This window comes from Sus scrofa, chromosome 5 (assembly GCF_054392235.1).
Source record: "Sus scrofa isolate SSC_HxYL_T2T_F1_AM1 chromosome 5, Sscrofa_HxYL_maternal_Yorkshire_Landrace_v2.0, whole genome shotgun sequence".
Taxonomy (NCBI): Eukaryota; Metazoa; Chordata; class Mammalia; order Artiodactyla; family Suidae; genus Sus; species Sus scrofa.
Genome location: NC_139387.1, coordinates 63,580,980 through 63,603,816, shown reverse-complemented (window position 1 = coordinate 63,603,816; position 22,837 = coordinate 63,580,980). Strand labels below are relative to the sequence as shown.

At 38.2% G+C, this 22,837-nt stretch overlaps 1 protein-coding gene across 14 annotated transcripts in view; it reads right to left on the bottom strand.

Annotated features, from left to right (window-relative positions):
* EPS8 (EGFR pathway substrate 8, signaling adaptor) overlaps window positions 1-22,837 on the bottom strand; it is a 268,177-nt gene that overhangs the window by 210,458 nt on the left and 34,882 nt on the right. For 4 of the 14 annotated variants that reach the window (XM_084956696.1, XM_084956695.1, XM_084956692.1 and 1 more), the window contains one exon: window positions 6,861-6,934. The exons of 7 other annotated variants lie outside the window; for them this stretch is intronic. The gene's annotated coding sequence lies outside the window, so the exon portion shown is untranslated. Of the gene's footprint in view, window positions 1-6,860; window positions 6,935-9,979; window positions 10,137-12,229; window positions 12,355-22,837 lie in introns of all 14 variants that reach the window. 3 more of the 14 variants (XM_084956693.1, XM_084956701.1, XM_084956694.1) reach the window with 2 other exon arrangements.

The window sequence follows — 22,837 nt, the reverse complement described above, 5'->3', positions numbered from 1 at the left end:
ATACAATTTTTAAATTACTGCTTTAATAGAATTATTGTAATAGTTTTCTATTTGTTGACCATGACTACAGTCCAGTCCATCAAAGGTACATTATTCTTATTTTAGTAGCCAAGGAAAAGAAAGTCTTTTTAGATGGAAATAGTGATTCCATGAGGTAAAGTTGTATTTAATTTCTTTGTCATTTGGCCCAATCTGTGACCCTAAAATTTTTCTGAGTGTGTTCCAACCAGGAACTTAAGAATGAAAAAACTTGGCCCATGTAAGACCATTACTATAGTGTCAGAGAAAAGTACATAGCCAATGGAATTACATTAATATAGCTAGCATATTTGAAACACTGTACTTTCCAGTGTTTTACTCTGAATTCAGTGTTTTAATTTCTCACACCTTTCATATTTAGCCAGACGAGTGTCCAAAAAATGTTGCTATCTTTAATCTTCATAGACTGGAAAGAGGATTTGGTTCTATTTTCAAGGTTCATTCCCATAGAAATTCTCTTTTTACATTTAAAAAAATTTTTTTTGGCCACACCCATAGCATGTGGAAGTTCCAGGGCCATGGATCAAACCCAACCCACAGCGATGACAATGGTGAATCTTTAAGCAGTAGGCCACCAAGGAACTCCCAAACCCTTTTGTTAGATTCCACATATAAGTACTATCATATGATATTTGTCTTTTCCTGTCTGGCTTACTTCACTTGGTATGAAAATCTCTAGTTGCAACCACATTGCTGCAAATGGCATTATTTTATTCTTTTTATGACTGAGTAATATTCTACTCTGTGCGTGTGTGTGCATCTCATATCTTCTTCATTCATCTGTCAATGGACATTTAGGTTGCTTCCATGTCTTGACTTTTGTCAAGTCAAGCTGCAATGAACACAGGGGTGCATGTATCTTTTTAAATTATGGTTTTCTCCTGATAGATGCTCAAGAGTGGGATTATAAGATCATATAGTAGTTCTATTTTCCATTTTTAGAGTTTTTTTTTTTTTTTTTGGAACTTCCATACTGTCCTCCGTAGTGGCTGCACCAATTTATATTCCTACTAACAATGTAGGAGAGTTCCTTTTTCTACATACCATCTCTAGCATTTTTTATTTGTAGATTTTTTTTTTTTTTTTTTTTTTTTTTTAGGGCTACACCCATAGCATATGGAGATTCCCAGGCTAGGGGTCGAATCAGAGCTGTAGCACTGGCCTACGCCACAGTCACAGCAAAGCCAAATCAGAGCTGTCTGCCACCTACACCACAACTCACACCAATGCGAGATCCTTAACCCACTGAGCGAGGCCAGGTATCAAACCCGCAACCTCATTGTTCCTAGTCGGATTAGTTTCCGCTGTGCCATGACAGTAACTCCTATTTGTAGATTTTTTGATGATAGCCATTTGGACTGGTGTGAAGTGATACCTCACTGTAGTGTTTGCATTTCTTTGATAATTAGCAATGTTGAGCATTTTTTCGTGTGTCTGTTGGCCATCTTTCTGGCTTCTTTGGAGAAATATCTATTTAGTATCTCATTTTTTGATTGGTTTGTTTGCGCTGTATGAGTTGTTTGTGTATTTTGGAAATCAATCCCTTGTTGGTCACATTGTTTGCAAATATTATTATCCCATTCTGTAGGTTGTCCTTTTATTTTGTTTATGATAAACATTTTTAAATTGTACTTTGAAATGTAGTTTTAAGAAAGTGAACTAGAACAGGAAATTTTTCTATGTGGAGTTAAATGGAACTTGGCAAATAACTTTTGATATCTTCTAAACAAATCAAAATTATTATATACTGAGAGAATAGTGGCACAATAAGGTAGTTTTCAATGAACTTTTTTATGAGGATGATGTGCTTGGGTTTTGTAGAAATTGAAAGGTTTCACAACACAGTAAATGACAAATCTTATGGGTTTTTTTTCTATTTATCATTTTGCGGCTATAGAGAAAGATACCATTTTATTTCTGTGATTTGTGAGAAAACTCTCTGTTCTCTAGTTTTACAGGCATCGTTAATACTGTTTGTCACTTATTGTTCAACAACAATGTGCAAGGTTAGGCATGAGCAGTCAAAGCAATAGCATGAGAGAATAAAAAATAAGTAGGTATTTGCACTGGCAGTGTCTTTCCTTCCCAGGATAAGGTACTCAGAGCTTCTAATGTTATTAGTAGGAGGACCACTTCCTCCTTGCAAGTCCCCCCCCCCCCCGCCTTTCCTTTTTTAGCCATACCCAGAGCAGAAGTTCTTTGGGCCAAATCTGAGCCTTATCTACAACCTATGCCATAGCTGCAGCAATAACAGATCCTTAACCTGCTGAGCCACAGCAGGGACTCCCCTCCTTGAAAGTTTTGATGATACTGCTATTTTTCCCCACAGGTTTTATTTTACCTATCCAATAGCTTCTTCATAGTCTTCAACATTCCATGTCCTCTTTCTACCTGGAGACTGTCATGTCTGCAGAATGTTGCTCCTGGTCCCCTTCTATTAGAATACTTCCTTTCCTGATCACAACTCCTAATATTCTGACTTCTAGCCCAAACTTCTCTACTGAGTTCCACACCTTGTAGGTCCAGCATTTCCATCTGATGGATGTCATCCTTCTTCCTAAATTATTGCTCCCCTTTACCCACATCCACTACGTCAATAAGTCTTGTCAATTTCTCCTTAAAACACACTCATATTTGCCAGATCCCCCACATCCCATTACCGTAACATCTTTCAGGACTTCATTTCTTTCCTATCATTACAAAGATCTCCTTACAGGTCAAATTACCTCCAGTTTCATTCCAAACCACCCTGAAAACTGCTGCCAGAATGACTGTCCTCAAAATTCAACTAAGATCATGTGACTGTCACTCTTAAGACATTTTCCTTCATTACATATAGAGATAAGTCCAGTCTGTCATCAAACATAATAATCCCTCCATGATATGGCCCTTGCCTTCCTCTCTATTATCTTCTTTCTCCATTGATTCCCCAAATCATACATAGTTTCCTGAAAGAGCCACAATATTTTGTCATGCCTCCATACCTTCATATACACACGTGCACGTGCACACACACACATCCTTCTAAATGGAATTTCTCCCCTTTCTTCGTGTTATAGAGATTATCTCTCTTTGCCAAGAGCTTGTGTAAACATAAGCTTCTCTATGAAGCTTTCCCTCATCCCTCCTTCTCTGATGCAGGTGGCTTATTGATAAATGTATTGTGATACAAATTTTTCCCAAACCAAAACATAACTTCCACAATTGCACTACAAGATTGTATTTCTATTATCTTCGGCATGACCATCTTCTACAGAAAAACATGAGTTCTTTTTTTTTTGTTGTTATTTCTTTGGGCCGCTCCCGCAGCATATGGAGGTTCCCAGGCTAGGTAGGGGTTGAATCGGAGCTGTAGCTGCTGGCCTACTCCAGAGCCACAGCAATGTGGGATCTGAGCCACGTCTGCAACCTACACCACAGCTCACGGCAACGCCGGATCGTTAACCCACTGAGCAAGGGCAGGGACCGAACCCGCAACCTCATGGTTCCTAGTCGGATTCGTTAACCACTGCGCCACAATGGGAACTCCAAAGCAAGAGTTCTTTGAGAAAAGGAACCATGGCTTATCACTGATAGCATCTGGTTACAGAACCCTCCACAAAACCTACCAATGAAGTTGCGTAGTACGAATGAAAGAAAAATGTGAGGATAATAATGCTCGGAATCCCCTGGTGGCTCAGCATGTTAAGGACCTGGCATTGTCACTGCTGTGGCTCAGGTTTGATCCCTCACCCCAGAACTTTTGCATGCTGCAGGTGCGCCCCCAAAAAAGATAACTACACTAAATATAGAAATATAGAATGTTTATTAATTTCTGAAATTGTGTTAAGAGAGAGTAAGAACTACATGCTACTTTGAGGGAGAAAGAGCTTAAAACTAAATACTCAGAAGAAGCAACACTTTGAAATCCAGTCACAATTTTAAAAAATTCAGTCTGTCAGGTTTAAACAAGTAGTATCAGATGCTTTCCTATGTAATAATTAAAGCCAGAAGTTTTCAGAAACCATGATTAGAAAAAAGCAAGTGAAAATAATTAACATTGCAAACAATTATAGAGACAGGAGAAAACTGAAAATTATTTGCTACTGTATAATTTTTTTATATTAGGAAAGTAATAATGCAGAACAATGTGAAACACACAAAATAATCAGTAGGAAGGGGAGAAACAAAATTATAAATAACAGCAATAATAATAATAATTGCTATTACTTACTGATTCTTACATGTCAGCACTGTGCTCGAACTCTATATGTATTCTGCCATTCTATCCTCATGACAATCTTAAATATAGGTATTATTACTTATGCCATTTTACAGATGAAGATCCTGTATCCTAAGGGAGTTAATTAAATTACCAAAGTCACATAGTCTAGTAAGTGACAGAATGAGGTCTTAAAGTCTGACTTGGAAACCCAAGTTCTTATCTACTACATTAAAGCAGAAATAACTCTTTAACCACGTTGGAGCATGTTTAGTGAGGAGAAATGAAGAATCACACCAGAATCAAACTCCATTTTAATTGTAGTAGTTGATGAAACTAAATTGTGATCACACTCTTGGGATCATGAAAGTGACAGCTGGAAACGGTATTTTCCCTGAAGGGGATACATTCTCCATGTCAATCATCTATTCACTAAGGAAACCCCGCGTCCATAACTGAGAATCAGACAGCTAGTGACAGCTAGAGATGCCTGTATCTTGGGCTAGAAAGTGGTTGATCTTTGCCTCTCAGTAAAGGAGATATGAAATGGTTTTGGTGGAAATCGATGCCCTGCCCCCGACACCTAGATTTAGTCGAAGTGTTTGTTTGTTGGAGAAGGGGAACAAGAACTGGGATTTGTGCAGAAGTTCTGCTTAATTCTCAGAGGTACAAAGGCAGAGAACAGAAGGCAGTGGTGCCCAGCAAGGCAGATATCTCATGAGGGCTGGTGGCATCAGAAGCAGCCTTGTGGATACAAAATAGAGAAACCTGGGGTAAACAAATGAATGAATAAATGGTGTACCAAGAGCAGTGGCTGCCATACAGACAGTGCCATATAAATGTTTGTCATTACGATAGATAGGATTTGACCATTGAAAGTAAATATGACCTTATTTATAGTCATAGGCTGTTGAGGCCTAGACCTCTAAATCACAGTACTCATATTAATACCCTGCTTTAAGATCTTTAGTACCTCCATACTGTCTTCAAAAGGGAGCTCAAATTCCTTAGCATGGCACAAGCAAGGCTACTCCTGAAAGGCCCAATGCTAATGTCCTCTCCTACCAGCCTTCTGCCAGGACACATAGGCCCTCAAGTTCAAATACGTTGAATTAGGAGCACTGTTCTCCAAATGCACTATTCTCTCTTTTGCATTAGGACGCATTAGAATACTGTCTCTGTGTGTAATTCACTTCCCCAAACTCTGCAATGATTCTGTCTATGAAATTTATTCTTTGGGGCCCAGCTCAAGAGTCACCTTTTCCAAGGTGCCTTTCAGAACTAGAATTCAGCTTAGGTACCCTCTTCTTCCCCTTAAAACCCTGTGGAGACTTATATGTCAGATCTTATCACTCTGCATTGTTACCATATGTTTACTTATCTGCTTCCTTTTTTATGCTAGGTACTCCTAGAATGCCTGGCCAATGGTAGATGCATTAATATTGGTTGAGTGAATGAACAGCGAATAATCCTCTTGGTCATGCAAAGTCACTGCTCTAGTCCTAGGAGATTTGCATGTGCCCTTTCTTTTGTGAGTCATGTAGGCTGGAGGCTAGTTCTTCCTTTAATTTGCAAATAAGTCTGACCAAAATTAAAATTAGTGAGGAGGGCAGAAAAGGACTTACAAAGAAAAATTTGACATTTTTTCCCTTCCTCAGTTACACTCATTGAAGTTATTACTAATGTTTCCATGTATTACATGAATTAAATTGATACTTAGAACATATCCAAATGCATAAATTCAGATATTTATTGCTTTCAATATGGTTGCTAAAGGAGGAATATCTCTTTTTTTAATGTGCTAAGTAGATATTCTCACTATGAATACTTCTTCTATTCTCTTTCCTCACTGAAAACCAAAAAAACAAACAAAACCCCTTTCCCCTAAAATAAGGTGCAGCATTCAAAATGAATGAGAGTACTTCAGGACATAAAGATTGGATTGATTCTTCTAATTCATAGCCACTATGACTTCATAGCTCTTTGTAAATAGGTCTTTCACCATCCTTTCATTCTCTGGCACTGTTATCCGATTCATGGAGTAGAAGAATGCACTAATCTGAACCTTGACCTAATAATCAAATTTCATCAAACTTTTTTTTTTTTTTTTGCTTTTTAGGGCCACACCTGCAGCATATGGAAGTCAGGCTAGGGGTCCAGTCAGAGCTACAATTGCCCACAGCCACAGCAACATGGGATCCAAGCCAAGTCTGTGACCTATACCACAGCTCATGGCAATGCAGAATCCTTAACCCACTGAGTGAGGTCAGGGATCCAACCCATATCCTCATGGATACTAGTCAGGTTCGTAACCCACTGAGCCACAGTGGGAACCCCAGAGATCAGTCCTTGCTTTTTAACTTAATATTTTTATGAAACACACTGTTTTTGCCAGAAGTTTCAGTTCCAGATTTTATGATCTATTTTAAATGATCAAGGAAGTGCACCCACGAGCCTCTCTATCTCACTTCATTCCAATTTGATTTTGCTACTATTCAATTGCATGAAAATGAACACGGAGAATGAGTCTTAATGATACTGACACACTTACACACCCTTTCTTTCTTATTGTGAAATCAAAGTTCCATGTTTTCTTTAAGTACATTAACACTCTACTCACAGCTTTTCTTTCCTACCACCGATCAAATGTTGTTCGTGCTTCTAATTCTGGGTGGTTTTGCCCCAAATATGTATCTGAAAAAAACATTTAAAATACTTTATTTCACAACTCACTCAAATCAGTGTTAACAGGCTCTATATGCCAATTAGAACACTCACATATGACTCGTGAGAATGTGTAATGACACAGCTGTTTTTCAAAACAGTTTGGCAGGTCCTCAAAATGTTACATATACATAGTCTTAACATATGACCTAGCTATTCCACTGCTAGGTAATGTGAACATGTGTCCACAAAGGAACTTGTACACAAATGTTAATAGCAGCATAATTTATAATGGCCCCAAAGTGGAAACAATCCAAATGTCCATCAACTAATGAATGGATAAACAAAATATGATATATCCCAACAAAGGAATATTATTTGACCATTAAAAGGAATGTTGTAGTGTTCACTTTGTGATGCAGCAGGTTAAGAATCTGATGTTGTCACTGCAACAGCTCAGGTTTTTGCTTTGGTGAGGGTTTGATATATGGCCCGGGAACTTTGCCTGGCTTGAGTGCAGCCGAAAAAAAAAAAAAAAAGAAAGAAAGAAATGTAGTACTAATATAAGCTCTAACATGGATGAACCTTGAAAACATTACACTAAGTGAAAGAAGCTAATCACAAAAAGATTACATGTTATATAATTCCATTTATATGAAACATCCAGAATAGGCCAAACTATAGAGACAGAAAAAAGATAAACGCTTGCCTAGGGCTGTGGAGGGTGTGGGGGAAATGTGGAGTGACTATGGTTTCTTTTTGGAGTGATAAAAATGTTCTAAAATTGATTATGGTAATAATTGCACAACTGTGAATATACTAAAACTACTGAATTGCACAATTTAAATTGCTGAATATATATGGTATGTGAATTATATTTCAGTAAAACTGTTGGAAATATATAGAATGAAAAAACCCAAGATATTACATACAGAATATATAGTAGACATCTATTAACATATCTCCAAGATTTTTTTAATGTGGGTTTTTTTTCTTGCCATTTTTGTACCAAATTATTTAAGAAGCAAAAGGCTACGAAATAAATTGAAATCCTTGGTCTTTACGTTTCCCACCTTGCCTAGAAATAACCATTGTCATAAAGTCGATGAGCACCATTCTTGTGCATATTTTGATCATTACTATTTATATATATTTCTGTAAACAAAATATGCATCTGTTTTGAAAATTTTTGACATTTTACATAAATGATATAATAAAAAATAGCTTTCAAAACTTGCTTTTTCCACTTTTTAAATATGTCCAGGAAACACATGTAGGCTGACTTCATCCACTTAAATTCTGTATAGTACTCTACTATGTTAAAATATCACAATTATTTATCCACTGTTCTAAAGATGAAAATTCAAGTTGTTTCCAAACATCTATTGCTACTAAAAACACTGGAAAAAGCATTCCTTGAACATGTTCCCATGGGTATGTTTACCAGTATTTATCTAGAGGTACATACTTGAAGTTGAAAGTTTCTGAGTTAGAGGCTATGATCAGTTTAAATAAAGTATAAGATAATTTCCAAGCATTTGTACCAATTTACATCCTTGCTGAAGTGTTTGAAGATGCTATTTCCTCCCACGCCAGCCATCACTTGGTGTTGCTAATCACTTCAAATTTTTGCCAGTGTGATGGTGGTGAAATAATCTCTTACTGTATTTTATTTCACATTCTTGAATTCAGGTGTGATTGAGCATCTTTGTGTTTATTGTCTTTGGGGTATTGTTCCTTTAATAATTTTTCCCTATAGATTGCTTATTTTCCACTGTTTTCCAGGAACTCTTTATGTATTCTGGGTTGTAACCCTCTATTTGTTTGTATATGTATTTCCTAAACATTTTTCCCAGTTTTGGTTTGCTTTTTAAGTTTTTAAATAATGTCTTTGTCAGACTCAGGTTTTCAACTTTTACATCATTAAATTTAACAATTTTGTCTAATGGCTGGTGTTTTTAGTGTCATTAACAAATTCTGCTACATTATTTTCCTAAACATTTTAAGGTTTCACTTGTCATATGCGGATCTTAACTCAGTTGAATGTATTTTTTGTATTTTGTGAAGTAGATAAATACTTTTCTCTTTTTCCTTAAATGGCCACTTATCCCAGAACTCTTTTCTCAACTGTTACACATTAAGTTCCTTATATAGATTTTTGTCTGTTTCTGGGTTATTGATTCTTCCCTTTGGTCTTTTGTCTCTTTTTGTGTCAATATGATGCTGTTTTAACTACTATACCATGTAAGTCTTGCTACCTTGCTAATTTTTTTGGTACTCTATCAGCAATGTCTTGGCCAATTTTAGAATACACTTGTGAAGCAAAATACTTAAGGAAATAAATTTCTCAAAATGATACGATGTTGGCATTGATTTTGGAATGTTATTTGTGATAATTCACAGTGGTACCTGTTAGTGATATGTCCAACTACCTGAAAATATTTTGAATCATGGCCAGCTGCTAAGATTTTGGCTTACAAAGGAAATTGCCTCTGGGTATTGAATACTGTACCTACTATGTAGAAGGATCTTCATCTGAAGTTGTGCAGAACTCCATTAAAACATTGGTGCTTTGAGAAAGCCTTATTTTCAGTTTTTATAATATAAAACTATGTGTATGTGGAAAAATTAAAGGCAAAAATAACTAAATTCTAAAATAGTAAGACATTAATTGTAATATGACTTTCTATGATGCATTCAAAATTCCATATACACCTCATCTATAAGTGTTCATGGTAAAAAATATTGAATATGCTGAAGTAGGAGTTCCCGTCGTGGCACAGTAGTTAACGAATCCGACTAGGAACCATGAGGTTGCGGGTTCGATCCCTGACCTTGCTCAGTGGGTTAAGGATCTGGTGTTGCCATGAGCTGTGGTGTAGGTCGCAGACCTGACTCAGATCCCACATTGCTGTGGCTGTGGTACAGGCTGGCAACTACAGTTCTGATTGGACCCCTAGCCTGGGAACCTCCATATGCCACGGGAGTGGCCCTGGAAAAGGCAAAAAGAGAAAAAAAAAAAAATATGCTGAAAGTATACAAATAGGAAAGTTAAAAACACAGAAAAAGTCTTACCATAGTAGCAACTAGCACTAGTTGAACAGCAACTTTTCTAACACTGTGTTCTTGATAATTCCCTGTTGGGAAATTTCTTCTGAATAGAGCATACTAAAATCCATTTCCATGGATCTATGCATATGTATAACTGATTCACTTTGCTGTACACCTGAAACTAACACAACTTTGTAAGTCAATTATATCCCAATAAAATTGTTAAAAATTTTTTAAAATGAAAAAATAAATAAAATGCAAAAAAATAAAAAAATAAAAGTCAATATTTCTTAAGATTATTTGCCCACATATCAGTTTCCCTCTCAGCATTCTTATTGTTATCATTGGTATCATTGTCTTTACAGTGTCCTAGGTTCAAAACCATGGAATTATCTTTGATTTGTTTTACCTTCATGTACTCAGTCTATGGTAGACAGAATAATGGCACCCCCACCACCAACCCCAACAGATGTCCATGTCCCATGGCAAGGGGAAATTAGGGTTGAGAATGGAATTACCATTGATGATCAGCAGCCTGTAAAATAAGGAGATTACCCTGGTTTGTAGGGGTGGTCCCAGTGTAATTACAAGAATCCTTTAAGTATGGAAGATGAAGAGAGAAGAGTCGGTGTTAGATTGATGCAGCTTCAGACTCAACAGGCCATTTCTGGCTTGGAGGCTAGAAAGGAGCCATAAGCCAAGAAAGGCAGGCAACGTCTGGAAGCTGGAAAAGATAAGGAAACAGATCCTCCCTTGGAGCCACCAGAAGGAATGCAGCCCCACCAACACCTTGATTTTAGTCCAGTGGAACCCATTTCAAAATTCTGTGCTTCCAGAATGGTAAAATGATACATTTGGGTTGTTCTAAACCATCAAGCCTGTAATGACTTGTTAGAGCAGCAAAAGGAAATGAATACACTGTCCAATCACCAACCACGTCTTCACTGGTTCTTACTTTACACTTCCTCTCAGATGTCTTCTTCATCTCAGTTTCAAATGGCAGTATCTAATTCAAGCCTTCATTGGTCAGCTCTGGATGTTGCAAGAGATTCCTAACTATGATACTGCAGAGATAGTTCTAAATTGTGAGTAAGGATGCTTGGGCTATTAATTAGCTTGTGACCTGAGGAAACCCTTGCACCAAACTTTCTCACCCTCTACCCAACACACACACACACACACACACACACACACACACACACACACAAACACACGCACATGCACACACATACATTATCCTTACTCTGAAAAGGAGTAAGTTGACTAAGATGATTAATTCATCTATTTCTAGACTGTGTAAGAGCCACTGTAGAGTCCGTTTACCCCTTACCTCCTCACTTCTCAATCTCTCCTATATATCAGTCCGGAATTCTTTAAACCTACCTGGTATAAATTACACACACATGTACAAACTGGCATTGACTTTTCATTGCTTATAGATTAAACAAGACCCTATTAGAAATCCTTTACATCTACACTGCCCCATATCTCTCCAACATTTTTTTCTCTCCCAGAGTACTCTATCCTACCCATTTCAGCAAAACAGGTCTATCCATTCATTCATCAAACATAGCCCACTGAGGCTCTTCCTCCTCCCTGCAGTATCCATCTCACATATTCTAATTATCTATAGAGTTCCATTCTTTCTGTAAGAGGCTTAGCAATTACTACACTCCACAATTACTGCCACAATTGCCACACACCCCCATTACTGTGTTTCTCAAATTACATTATGAGAGGAATGTATAAATGTTCCAAATTTTCTAACTTGGCACTTAGGGTTGAGGATGGTAAAAGGATGAGAAAAGAAGGATAAAGAAAATGAGTAACTAGTTCAAAGGGGTAAAGCTTTGCTTGTCAAGTCTCTGGTGAGGGTAAGGAAACAAATGTAGTCACAACAAATTTGGCACTTTCTTGCTTTAGCAGTTCTCCCTTTATGGTCTTGTGTCTCAAGGTACAAGCCCTTAATGACAGGGTCATTTCTCATATTTTTTCTATCCCTATGATTTATAAAATGTTTCCTGACTTACCAACAAAAGTTAATTACTTGTTTGCTCAGTTATAATACATAGTAATGCTACAAACATTCCAAATCCAGTTTTAGTTTCCACAGTTCATAACAGATACAAAATAGAGAGGATTGAATCTATGAGTTCATCCATCAAGTATTTATGAAAAGCCTGCTTGAGCTCAGTGTATATAGCCAAATAACATCCAGTGCTCTGGAATATGTAGACTCTCAATCTCCCTCATTTATTAGCCTCCAAAGCTCACCTTTCTAGCAGCACTTTTTGGTATGTGTCGAACATGATTCATAGTTCTCGGATCCCTCTTGAGTTTCTCTGGATTCTGGGAGGGAGTTTCTCCTACACGTGGTCCAAAGTGTACTTTACTGCCACCTGTACAATCACACAGATCCAAGAGGTGGCTCATCCCCACCCGTGCTGTACCACCACCAAAAAAGAGCAAATTCTTAAGACTCTGGGAATCCGTGGAAGGTAGTATACAAATTACTTCCCATTCACCACTTTATGAAACATTTTTAAATTTCCTTGATTTAGTTAACTCATAATAGCACATATCCAGATTCTTTGCTTGAAATTCTGTGTCCAAACCATCTATTCAGACAATATTTGCAGTTCTGACTACAGCATCCTCTCCATGGGGGCTTTCTAACTTTGCCATTCCATTCTGAAACCAGGATTTCTGCCTGATTAACCTGCATTCTCATACTCCATGATGCTAACAGCCAAGTTGCCATGATGGAGGTGAGCTCTCGGCTCAAGCCTGGGGTTATGATTTTAACCCAAAGTGAACTTGATATTTGTTCCTATCCTCTGATGTCTAGTGGTGTTTATTCTGGCAAAGTACCTCACCTGAACACTGTTCCAGATATTGTTGGGCACAATATCCAGGTTACTTATCAGTATATCATAGTCCTGTTGATATACTGGACACCATGTCAGTACAGATCCATCACTGAGAGTCTAAGGCGATAATATTTAGGAGTTGTTACATATGTCTAGACATTTGTTTCTAATAGTTGTTCTTTCTCCATAGCCTCTTTTCTTTCAGCTTTCTCCTTCCTTTTTTTCTCACACACTTAAACTCATTTCTACATACATATTGTACCAACTGTCAGTAGCATACAAATGCTTCCTTCTTTGGCTTGTCAGTGACATAAATTTTCTCTAGCATAACCTGACAAGGGCATTGTATTTGAAATGTCATTTCCTTCTCTCATTTAGTCATAGACTTTAAGTCTCTTTCAAATATTCTGTCTCTTTCTCATACAAATTCCTTTCCCTATACAACATTTTTTTTGCCTTCCCACAGAGAACACATATTTCTAAATGACATAATAAAGCTGGTAAGGAAATCACTGCTTCAGCTTTCTAAAACCATGATAACACCATGGACCTAATATACCATGAATTAGCTATTTTAGTCATATATATGTGTGGATACATAGATATGCTCGCAATGCATGACTGCCTTTAAATCATGAGTCATGTACAAAGTCACACATAAGTTAACTGTTGCTGGTTTGTTTAAATACAATACAGATCTACTCACATAGCTACAGTCTCTTACAGTTCTATTTTTTTTTCCAATTTTTCTCCTTTTCTTCTCCTTTTTAACTATGTTTGTCACCACCAGGACTATGATATACTGATGAGCAACCTGGCTATTGTGCCCAACAATATCTGCAACAGTGTTCAGGTGAGGTACTTTGCCAGAATAAACACCACTAGACATCAGAGGATAGGGACAAATATTTATTTTTTTATCATACCATCTTATTTGAAGATACAGAATAAACCTAATATGGGCATCTTCAAGTCACTCTTTCTTCTAAGAACCCACACCTTTTTTTTTTTTTTGTCTTTTTAGGCCTGCACCTGTGGCATATGGAGGTTCTCAGGCTAGGGGGTCTAATCAGAGCTGTAGCTGCCAGCCTGTACCACAGCCACAGCAACGTGGGATCTGAGCTGTGTCTGCGACCTACACCACAGCTCATGGCAACGCTGGATCCTTAACCCACTGAGTAAGGCCAGGGATCAAACCTCCATCCTCATGGATACTAGTCAGATTTGTTTCTGCTGAGCCACAATGGGGACTCCAGAACCCACACTTCTTTTCTTTTCTACCACTCAGCACTGTTGCCCTACCTTAGAATACCTTGGCTCTATCATGAGAAAGCAGAGGTGAATTTATGGTTCCTAACATGCTTTCATGGAAGTAGACTTGGGTGTTCCAGCTTCTTAGGAGCAGAGCAACTATAAGGCAAACAAATCTTTCTCTTTCTAACACTGGTCAACACTCAGTGCAAAATTTCAGTGCACAATCATGCAAGAAAGAACCAGAGCTCAGGATAGGAGGAAATAAAGGGATAAAGTAGACAGACATCCCTGTCCTATTACAAATATATAACAGCTAGCTGGACATAGCAGACAAAGTGGCCCAAAGTCTTGAAGCCCAGCTCAGGGTGACCCAGGCTAAATAATGGCCTGAAAAGAATACTGATTGACTTGAGTCTTCAGGCCTAAATGGCACAATTGATTTAGGCCAGAGAGATACCCTGAATGGATAGGGAAGCTTTGAGGAAATTGCCTGGAAATGTCTTGAGGAACTCCGTGTGGCTCCTGGGAGATAGGCAAAATATGACTCATGCATTAGACTTAACAAGGAAGATGGGAAGAGCAATGGAAGATGGAGCAATGGTGAGTATAAAAACTGAAAAGGGGGAGAAAAACTAGTGTGAGCTTCAAGCACTATCATCAGTAATTCAGAAGAAATAAAACAGCCAAGGATGAAATCCCTTAAACTAGTAAGAAACCAGATTATATTTTAATCATAGAATATAAGCTCTGCAAGGGCAAGGATCTAGGGATTTGGTGGGGAAGGCAATCTGCTAATGGGCCCTAAGAGTTCCTGCATAGTCTTGCTAAGGATGCCAAGAATCAAATCCTTCACTGGTCTTTACCCAGGCCATTTTTCAGGGTTATATTTGTCCAAGCAACTTCAGAGAGAAGAGGTAACATCTCCTCCCAGACAAAGAACAGGCTTGTTCACTCAGAAAGTGATAGATTTTCCAAGCACTGTGTTCTTCTCCTGTAATGCAGCCCAATGCACATGGACGCATCCACATAGGCCTGCCTGTGTCATTGTGTGGACAGTGGGGATTATGAGAAACTGGCACAAGCAAACATAAAGTTCATGCTGCCCACTGTGGCATGAGTAGTAAAGTTCTTCACTTCTGACCCAAGAATCTAGTGTCCCTTGCCAGCATCTATAATGCAATAACAGGCTAGTTTACTAGCTTAAAAGAAGAGTAAAATTCCAGAGCCCTCCTCAGCTCTATTTCCAGCACCAAGAATAGTACCTAGTAAATCAAAGGTCATTTGATTTGATAAATGAGTCCTTTACTTAATGAATATTTGAATTTGCTTTATCTTACTATTAACCTCATTTACGAGCACTAAATTAGTCAAAATATTCTTGTGAAATCACATAGTATATTATTTATTCCTGATTAAAAGATTATGCTGGGGGAGTTCTCGCTGTGGTTCAATGGGTTAAAAACCCAACATGGTGTCCATGAGGATATGGGTTTGATCCCTGGCCTCACTCAGTGAGTTAAGGGTATGGCATTGCCGCAAGCTGTGGTGTAGGTCGCAGATGCTGATCACATCTGGTGTTGCTGTGATTGTGGCATAGGCTGGCAGCTGCAGCTCCAATTCAACCCCTGGCCTGGGAATTTCCATATGCTGCAGGTGTGGTCCTAAAAAGAAAAAAAAAATCAGATTATGCTAGGTATTTACTGCTCAAATTCAAATAAAATGGAGTTAATGAGATTTCCATGAAGAAATAATGCTAGGAAGTTCCCTGTGGCATAGTGGATTAAGGATCTGGCATTGGCGTACCTGTGGTGTAGTCGCAATTGCAGCACAGGTTCGATCCCTAGCCTGGGAAATTCCACATGCCATGGGTGTGCCCCCCTCAAAAAAAAATAAATAAAGGAAAGAAAGAAATGTCACTGATACTTTCTAAATATTTGCCAAATCATGTACTAATCAGTTACAATAGACACTTGAGAAAAAGCATCAAAATTTTAATTATAGTACATATATTTTAAACTCATGTGTCTAATATTTTCAAATGCATTTATGAAAATAGTGAATACAAATTCATAAAGAAATGAACAAAGACTGCTCATCATTAAATTTACCCAGACCAGAAATCCAGATCAGGAAGCCCTGAAAAAATTAACAACTTAATTTTCCCCTTCACTCTAAGGAAGACACTGGTCTCAGATCCTCTGAATCTACTGACATTAAGACCTTGTGGATAATTCTCTCACTTTTCTATATCTATAATTGATTTATCAATAAAGTAAACAGCCACTGATTAATGATGCCTTTCAACAGACTCTTTATCCAATTATATACTGAAAAATAAAAGTCTGGACTTGAACTGATATTTGCAAGACATGTGTGGTGTGCCAGTCTCCAATATGTACTTTCACATACACAGTGGAGCATAATCTCTGGGCAACACCGGGCCAGTGTCAGATCTCTATAACTGGCTCATTGTATTTTTTCTGAATATGTTGCAATCCTTTTTGCATGTAGGCACCACACCTTTCTAAATACTTGGTCATTTATGGGAAAGGCAACTTTCTTTTCCTGGTGAGAGGTTATAGAATCTGTTCTGGCTGAAATGGAGAACTTCCTTTTTATTTCAAACAATGTGAAAATGTAAACTGACAGGAGTGGCCAAGTAACACTGGATCAAAACATCAGTGAGCAAAACCGGTCACTGATGTTTAATTATATTCTGTAAATACGGTGATTGCCTTGCAATGACCTTAATGAATAATCCTCTCTAGATGTCTAAAACTGTATGGAAGATGAATAGTACTTTATTACAAAGAGAGTAAAATGGGATCGTGTAGGCAACCTAATTACACTTTTTACCACCACTCTTCAATCTCCCAACAATTCACTCCCAAAGGATTCTGAAGCCTTAGGATTTGGGCTATGATAGCCATTAAAATATCATGTTTATAAATGAAGGTCAAATAAAACATTTAAGTTATTTGGATCATCACATTTAGTGGGGGAAAAAAAAAACAATACCCTTTGAAGAAAAACAATATAACTGTGTGAATTTTCCTAGGAGGTGTTGCATCAAACACTAGAAGACTTGCTAAAATGTATATGTATTTTTATGTCAGCATATAACAAGTATGGCAAACATTACTGAAGATTTGCCTCACTTTGGCACTGAAGTAGAATTTTTGAAGATGGTCAATGATCACATTACAGGCAAATAAAGTAGTCTTTTGTCTTTATTTTTTAAAGCATTTTTTATCATTGTTAGTCACTCCAACTTTCTTGCATATTCTTCTTTCTCCCATTTAATATATTTATAATCATCCCCTCAATACTCTGTTGCCAGTACTGGAGGACTGAAGCTCCTTAAAGGCAGAAACTGTCTTATTCCATTAAGTATATTTCTATCATTGTACCTACCTAAGTGCTTGGAACATCCCACAGGATTAGTAACTGATGGTTGGATAAATAAATTTGTATCCTCCCCCCAATGAATTATCAACTTAGAGCTCTTTATCTCTACATCACTTTGGTAAAAGCCTAGGAAAGCAACCAAGTACTATCTGTCCATTCAACCATTCCCTCTAGATCTTGAGTCTTTCTGCTCCAACGGATTGCTTGATATTTCCCTCTGAATGCCATGCAAGTCTGAACATCTCAACTTAAAATTAAATTTGTAGTAGTTTCCACAAATTCAACTCATCTTTAGAACTACCACTCAAGAGAGATTCATTGGCATCCCTATGTAAAAAGCACTTCATGAGACAATGCAGGTGAGATGAATAAGAACAACCCACAGGTAAACATCTTTAGGATTTTCTAGATATAGTGTGTCATCTGCAAATAATGATAGTTTTACTTCTTCCTTTCCAATTTAGGTTCCTTTTATTTCTTTTTCTTCTCTGACTGCTGTGGCTAGGACTTCCAAAACTGTGTTGAATAGTAGCAGCAAGAGCAGACATCCTTGTCTTGTTCCTGATCTCCTCAGGAATTCTTTCAGCTTTTCACCATTGAGAATGTTGTTAGCCCCACAGAATGCGAGAAAATATTTGCAAGTGCATCGACTGGCAAGGGATTAATCTCCAAAATTTATAAACACCTCCTGCAGCTCAATACCAGAAAAACAAAAAAACTCATTAAAAAATGGGAAGAAGATCTAAACAGACAATTCTCCAAAGAAGACATACAGATGGCCAAAAAACACGTGAAAAAGTGTTCAACATCACTCATTATTAGAGAAATGCAAATCAAAACCACGATGAGGTACCACCTTACACTGGCCTGAATGGTCATCATTAAGAGGTCTACAAACAATAAATGTTAAAAAAGGTGTGGAGAAAAGGGATCCCTATTACACTGTTGGTGGGAATGTAAATTGGTGAGGCCACTGTGGAAAACAGTACAGAGACTTCTCAGAAAACTAAAAATAGAATTACCATTTGATCCAGCAATCCCACTCCTGGGCATCTATCCAGAGAAAACCATGACTTGAAAAAACACATGTACTCCAATGTCCACTGCAGCACTATATACAATAGCTAAGACATGGAAACAACCTAAATGTCCATCAACAGAAGAGTGGATATAGAAGATGTAGTACATATATACAATGGAATATTACTCAACCATTAAAGGAAGAAATAATGGCATTTGCAGCAACATGGATGGGCCTAAAAATTATCATGCTAAATGAAGTTAGGCAGACAGTGAGACATTGACATTATATGCTATCATTTAACATGTGGAATCTTTAAAAAGGACACAATGAACTTCTTTGCAGAACAGATACTGATTCACAGACTTAGAAAAACTTACGGTTTCCACCATTAAAAAAAAAAAGACAACTTACAGAATGGGAGAAAATAGTTTCAAACGATGCAACTAGTTTTAACTAACAAGGGCTCAGTCTCTAAAATATACAAACTCATACAACTCAACAGCAAAAAAGCCAACAACCCAATTGAAAAATGGGCATTCCTGAGTAGACATTTCTCCAAAGAAGATATACAGACAGCCAACAAACACATGAAAAAATGCTCTACATCACTGATTATTAGAGAAATGCAAATCAAAACTACTATGAGGTTTTATGAGGTTATTAGAGAAATGCAAATCAAAACTACACCAGTCAGAATGGCCATCATTAATAAGTCGACTAGTAACAAATACTGGAGAGGGTGTGGAGAAAACGGAACTCTCTTGCACTGTTGGTGGGAATGTAAATTGGTACAACCACTATGGAAAACAGTATGGAGGTACCTTAGAAAACTACATATCGAGGGAGTTCCCGTCGTGGCGCAGTGGTTAACGAATCCGACTAGGAACCATGAGGTTGCGGGTTCGGTCCCTGCCTTTGCTCAGTGGGTTAACGAGCCGGCATTGCCGTGAGCTGTGGTGTAGGTTGCAGACGCGGCTCGGATCCCGCGTTGCTGTGGCTCTGGCGTAGGCTGGTGACTACAGCTCTGATTCAACCCCTAGCCTGGGAACCTCCATATGCCGCGGAAGCGGCCCAAGAAATAGCAACAACAATAACAACAACAACAACAACAACAACAACAAAAGAAAACTACATATCGAACTACCATATGACCCAGCAATTCCACTCTTAGGCATACATACGGACAAAACTTTCCTTGAAACAGACACATGCACCCATGTGTTCACTTCAGCACTATTCAAAATAGCCAAAACATGGAAACAACCTAAAAGTCCATCAACAGATGAGTGGATTAAGAAGATGTGGTATATATACACAATGGAATACTACTCAGCCATAAAAAAAAAACATAATGCCATTTGCAACATAGATGGAACTAGAGACTCTCATACTAGGTGGAGTAAATCAGAAAGAGAAAGACAAATACCATATGATATCACTTACATCTGGAAATCTAACATATGGCACAAATGAACCTTTCCACAGAAAAGAAAAATCATGGATATGGAGAACAGACTTGTGGTTGCCAAGGGGGAGGAGGAGGAGGGAGTGAGATGGACTGGGAATTTGGGGTTAATAGCTGCAAATTATTACCTTTGGAAGGGATAAGCAATGAGATCCTGCTGTATAGCACTGGGAACTATATCTAGTCACTTATGATAGAGCACTGTAATGTGAGATAAAAGAATGCATATATGTATGTGTGACTGGGTCACCTTACTGTATAGTAGAACATTGATAGAACACTGTAAACAAGCTATAATAGAAAAAAATTAAAATCATTAAAATAAGAAAAAGAAAAACTTACAGTTTCCAAATGAGACAGGTTGGGGGGTGGGGGGGGATGCACTGGGGGGTTTGGGATGGAAATGCTATAAAATTGGGTTGTGGTGATCATTGTACAACTATAAATGTAATAAAGTTCATTGAATAATAAAAAAAAGAATAAGCCACAGGGTCTGCCCTCAAGAAGCTTACAGGCTGGTAAGATGACCACTTTCATGATACAGAGTACAGTGTGATGAGTTCAACAAGAGAACAAACTAAAAACTGAAAATTCTGGATCTACTCACAAACACCAACTCTTTGGAAAGAACATTTCATCAAAAGCTAGATACAAACTTAAAAAAAAAAAAATCTCCAAAGTCCTGGATCATCCACTGATTCTTTAAATTACCTCAATGCCCTACTTGTATCTAAAAGTTTGAAGCAATGAGGTCTTACTGCATAGTGTAGGGAACTATCTCCTATCACTTATGATGGAACACAATGGAAGATATTATGAGAAAAAGAATGTGTATATATGTGTGTGTGTGTGTGTGTGCGTGTATAATTGGGTCACTTTGCTGTATAGCAGAAATTGACAGAACATTGTAAATCAACTATAATAAATTTTTAAAAAATTGGCTATGATTCTTGAATCCTGACCTGTCTTCTCACTTGCTGCACATTCTTAGTTTGAACATGCTGAGGGTGGTGTGTGTGCCTTCCCAACCCTTAAGCCCCTGCTTTCCCTCCTTGCTGTCTGGGAACTGGCATCCCAGCTCTCATCCATTTGGCCTTCTGTGCTCTTATCTTCCCTCAGGTTGCTTCTAATCTGTAAGATGAATGCTAAGAGGAAGTAAAATACCATATTTCAGGAAATGCTTCAGGAAAGAATTAGCATTTGACTTGAATATTAAAGGATGGGGTTTGATTTTAATAGGAAAGCTAATCAAAGTAGGTGGACTAATATGAGCAAAGACACCAGAGAAAATCTCAGAGTGTATTCCAAAGAGAGTGGATAGGATAATTTGGTATGCTGGGGCCACTTTGGTTCCAAGTTGCTTACTTACTCCTCTACTCACAAAGCAGGACCATTTGGCCAATATTATCTTCATGTTCAAAGACTAACTTTGATATCAGGGGAAAGGAGTAATATCATGCCAGAAAAGGGGGAGTGTAAAGATGGAAAAAGGAGTAAATATGCATACAAAATAAGGCAGGAAGTACAGCTTGAGAGAGTAGCAGAGCTGCACAAAGGCAATTTGAGCATGTTGGAGGTGGTGGTATCTGTCATGATTCCCTATTTATCAGCAGGAGGCCAGACAATCAAAGAGCTATGAGTAACAGAGTAGCAGAAGAGTACATACTCTAAAGAGTCTCTGGATGGAGGGGTTCCCATTGTGGCTCAGCGGGTTAAGAATCCAACTAGTATCCATGAGGATGTGGGTTTGATCCTTGGTCTCATTCAGGGGGTTAAAGGATCCAGCGTTGCTGTGAGCTGCGTTGGGTGTATGTTGAAGATATGGCTCAGATCTGGTGTTGCCCATGGCTCTGGTGTAGACCAGCAGCTGCAGCTCTAATTAGACCCCTAACCTGCGAACTTCCACATGCATCTCTAAAAAGGAAAAAAAAAGTCTCGGTATGGGTACCGACCAAGCAAAAGCTATCCTATCCTCCTAGCTACAGAGTTCCTTTCCCTTCCCAGACAGTACCAGAACTCCCCATACTGACCCAGGGGCACATCTGATGGCAGCTAAAGCAATGCTGTTCTGTATGATAAATGCCTTTATCTCTTCATCTCCAGTCTCTGACACTGTTGCTGCCACCAGCTTCATTTCTTTTCCCCGATCTCTCCTTCTACTGAGGCGGCTGATGCCGTGCCCACCATACCCAAGCTGCACCCAAGGTGACTTGCTCTGAGTTACATGGTCTTTTGCTACAGCCTGGACCCTGAGCTGTATCAATGCATTGTATGTTACCGAGATGAAGAGACAGGGTGAAGCAATATTCTAGCATACAAGAGGGAAAAATGAAATGGTTCTTAGGTAAGGTAGAATTTGTCCTGAGCTTTGCAAAATAGAGAAAGGGGGATTTTGAAAGGCAATGAAGATAAAGGAGAGCTTTCTGAGTTTGAATAAAAATGTCAACCATGAAATTACAAAGTGTATTTGGGAGTCACACCATATGTTTGGCAGGTGATAGAGTCCATATAAGAAACTAGTGACATTCTAAGAAACTAGTGACATTCTGGGTTTGTTTGTTTGTTTGTTTGTCTTGGAACTAAATTCTTTTTTTCTTTTTATGGCTGTACCTGCGGCATATGGAAATTCCCAGGCCAGGGATCAAATCAGAGCTGTAGCTGCCAGCCACGCCACAGCCACAGCAACACCAGATTCAAGCCACATCTGTGACCTATGCCACATCCTTAACCCACTGAGTGAGGCCAGGGATCAAACCCACATCCTCACAGACACTATTTCGGGTTCTTAATCTCAGAGCCACAATAGGAACTCCTAAATATTTTTTAAAATTTCGTGACAGAAGGGAAGGATTAATGTACAC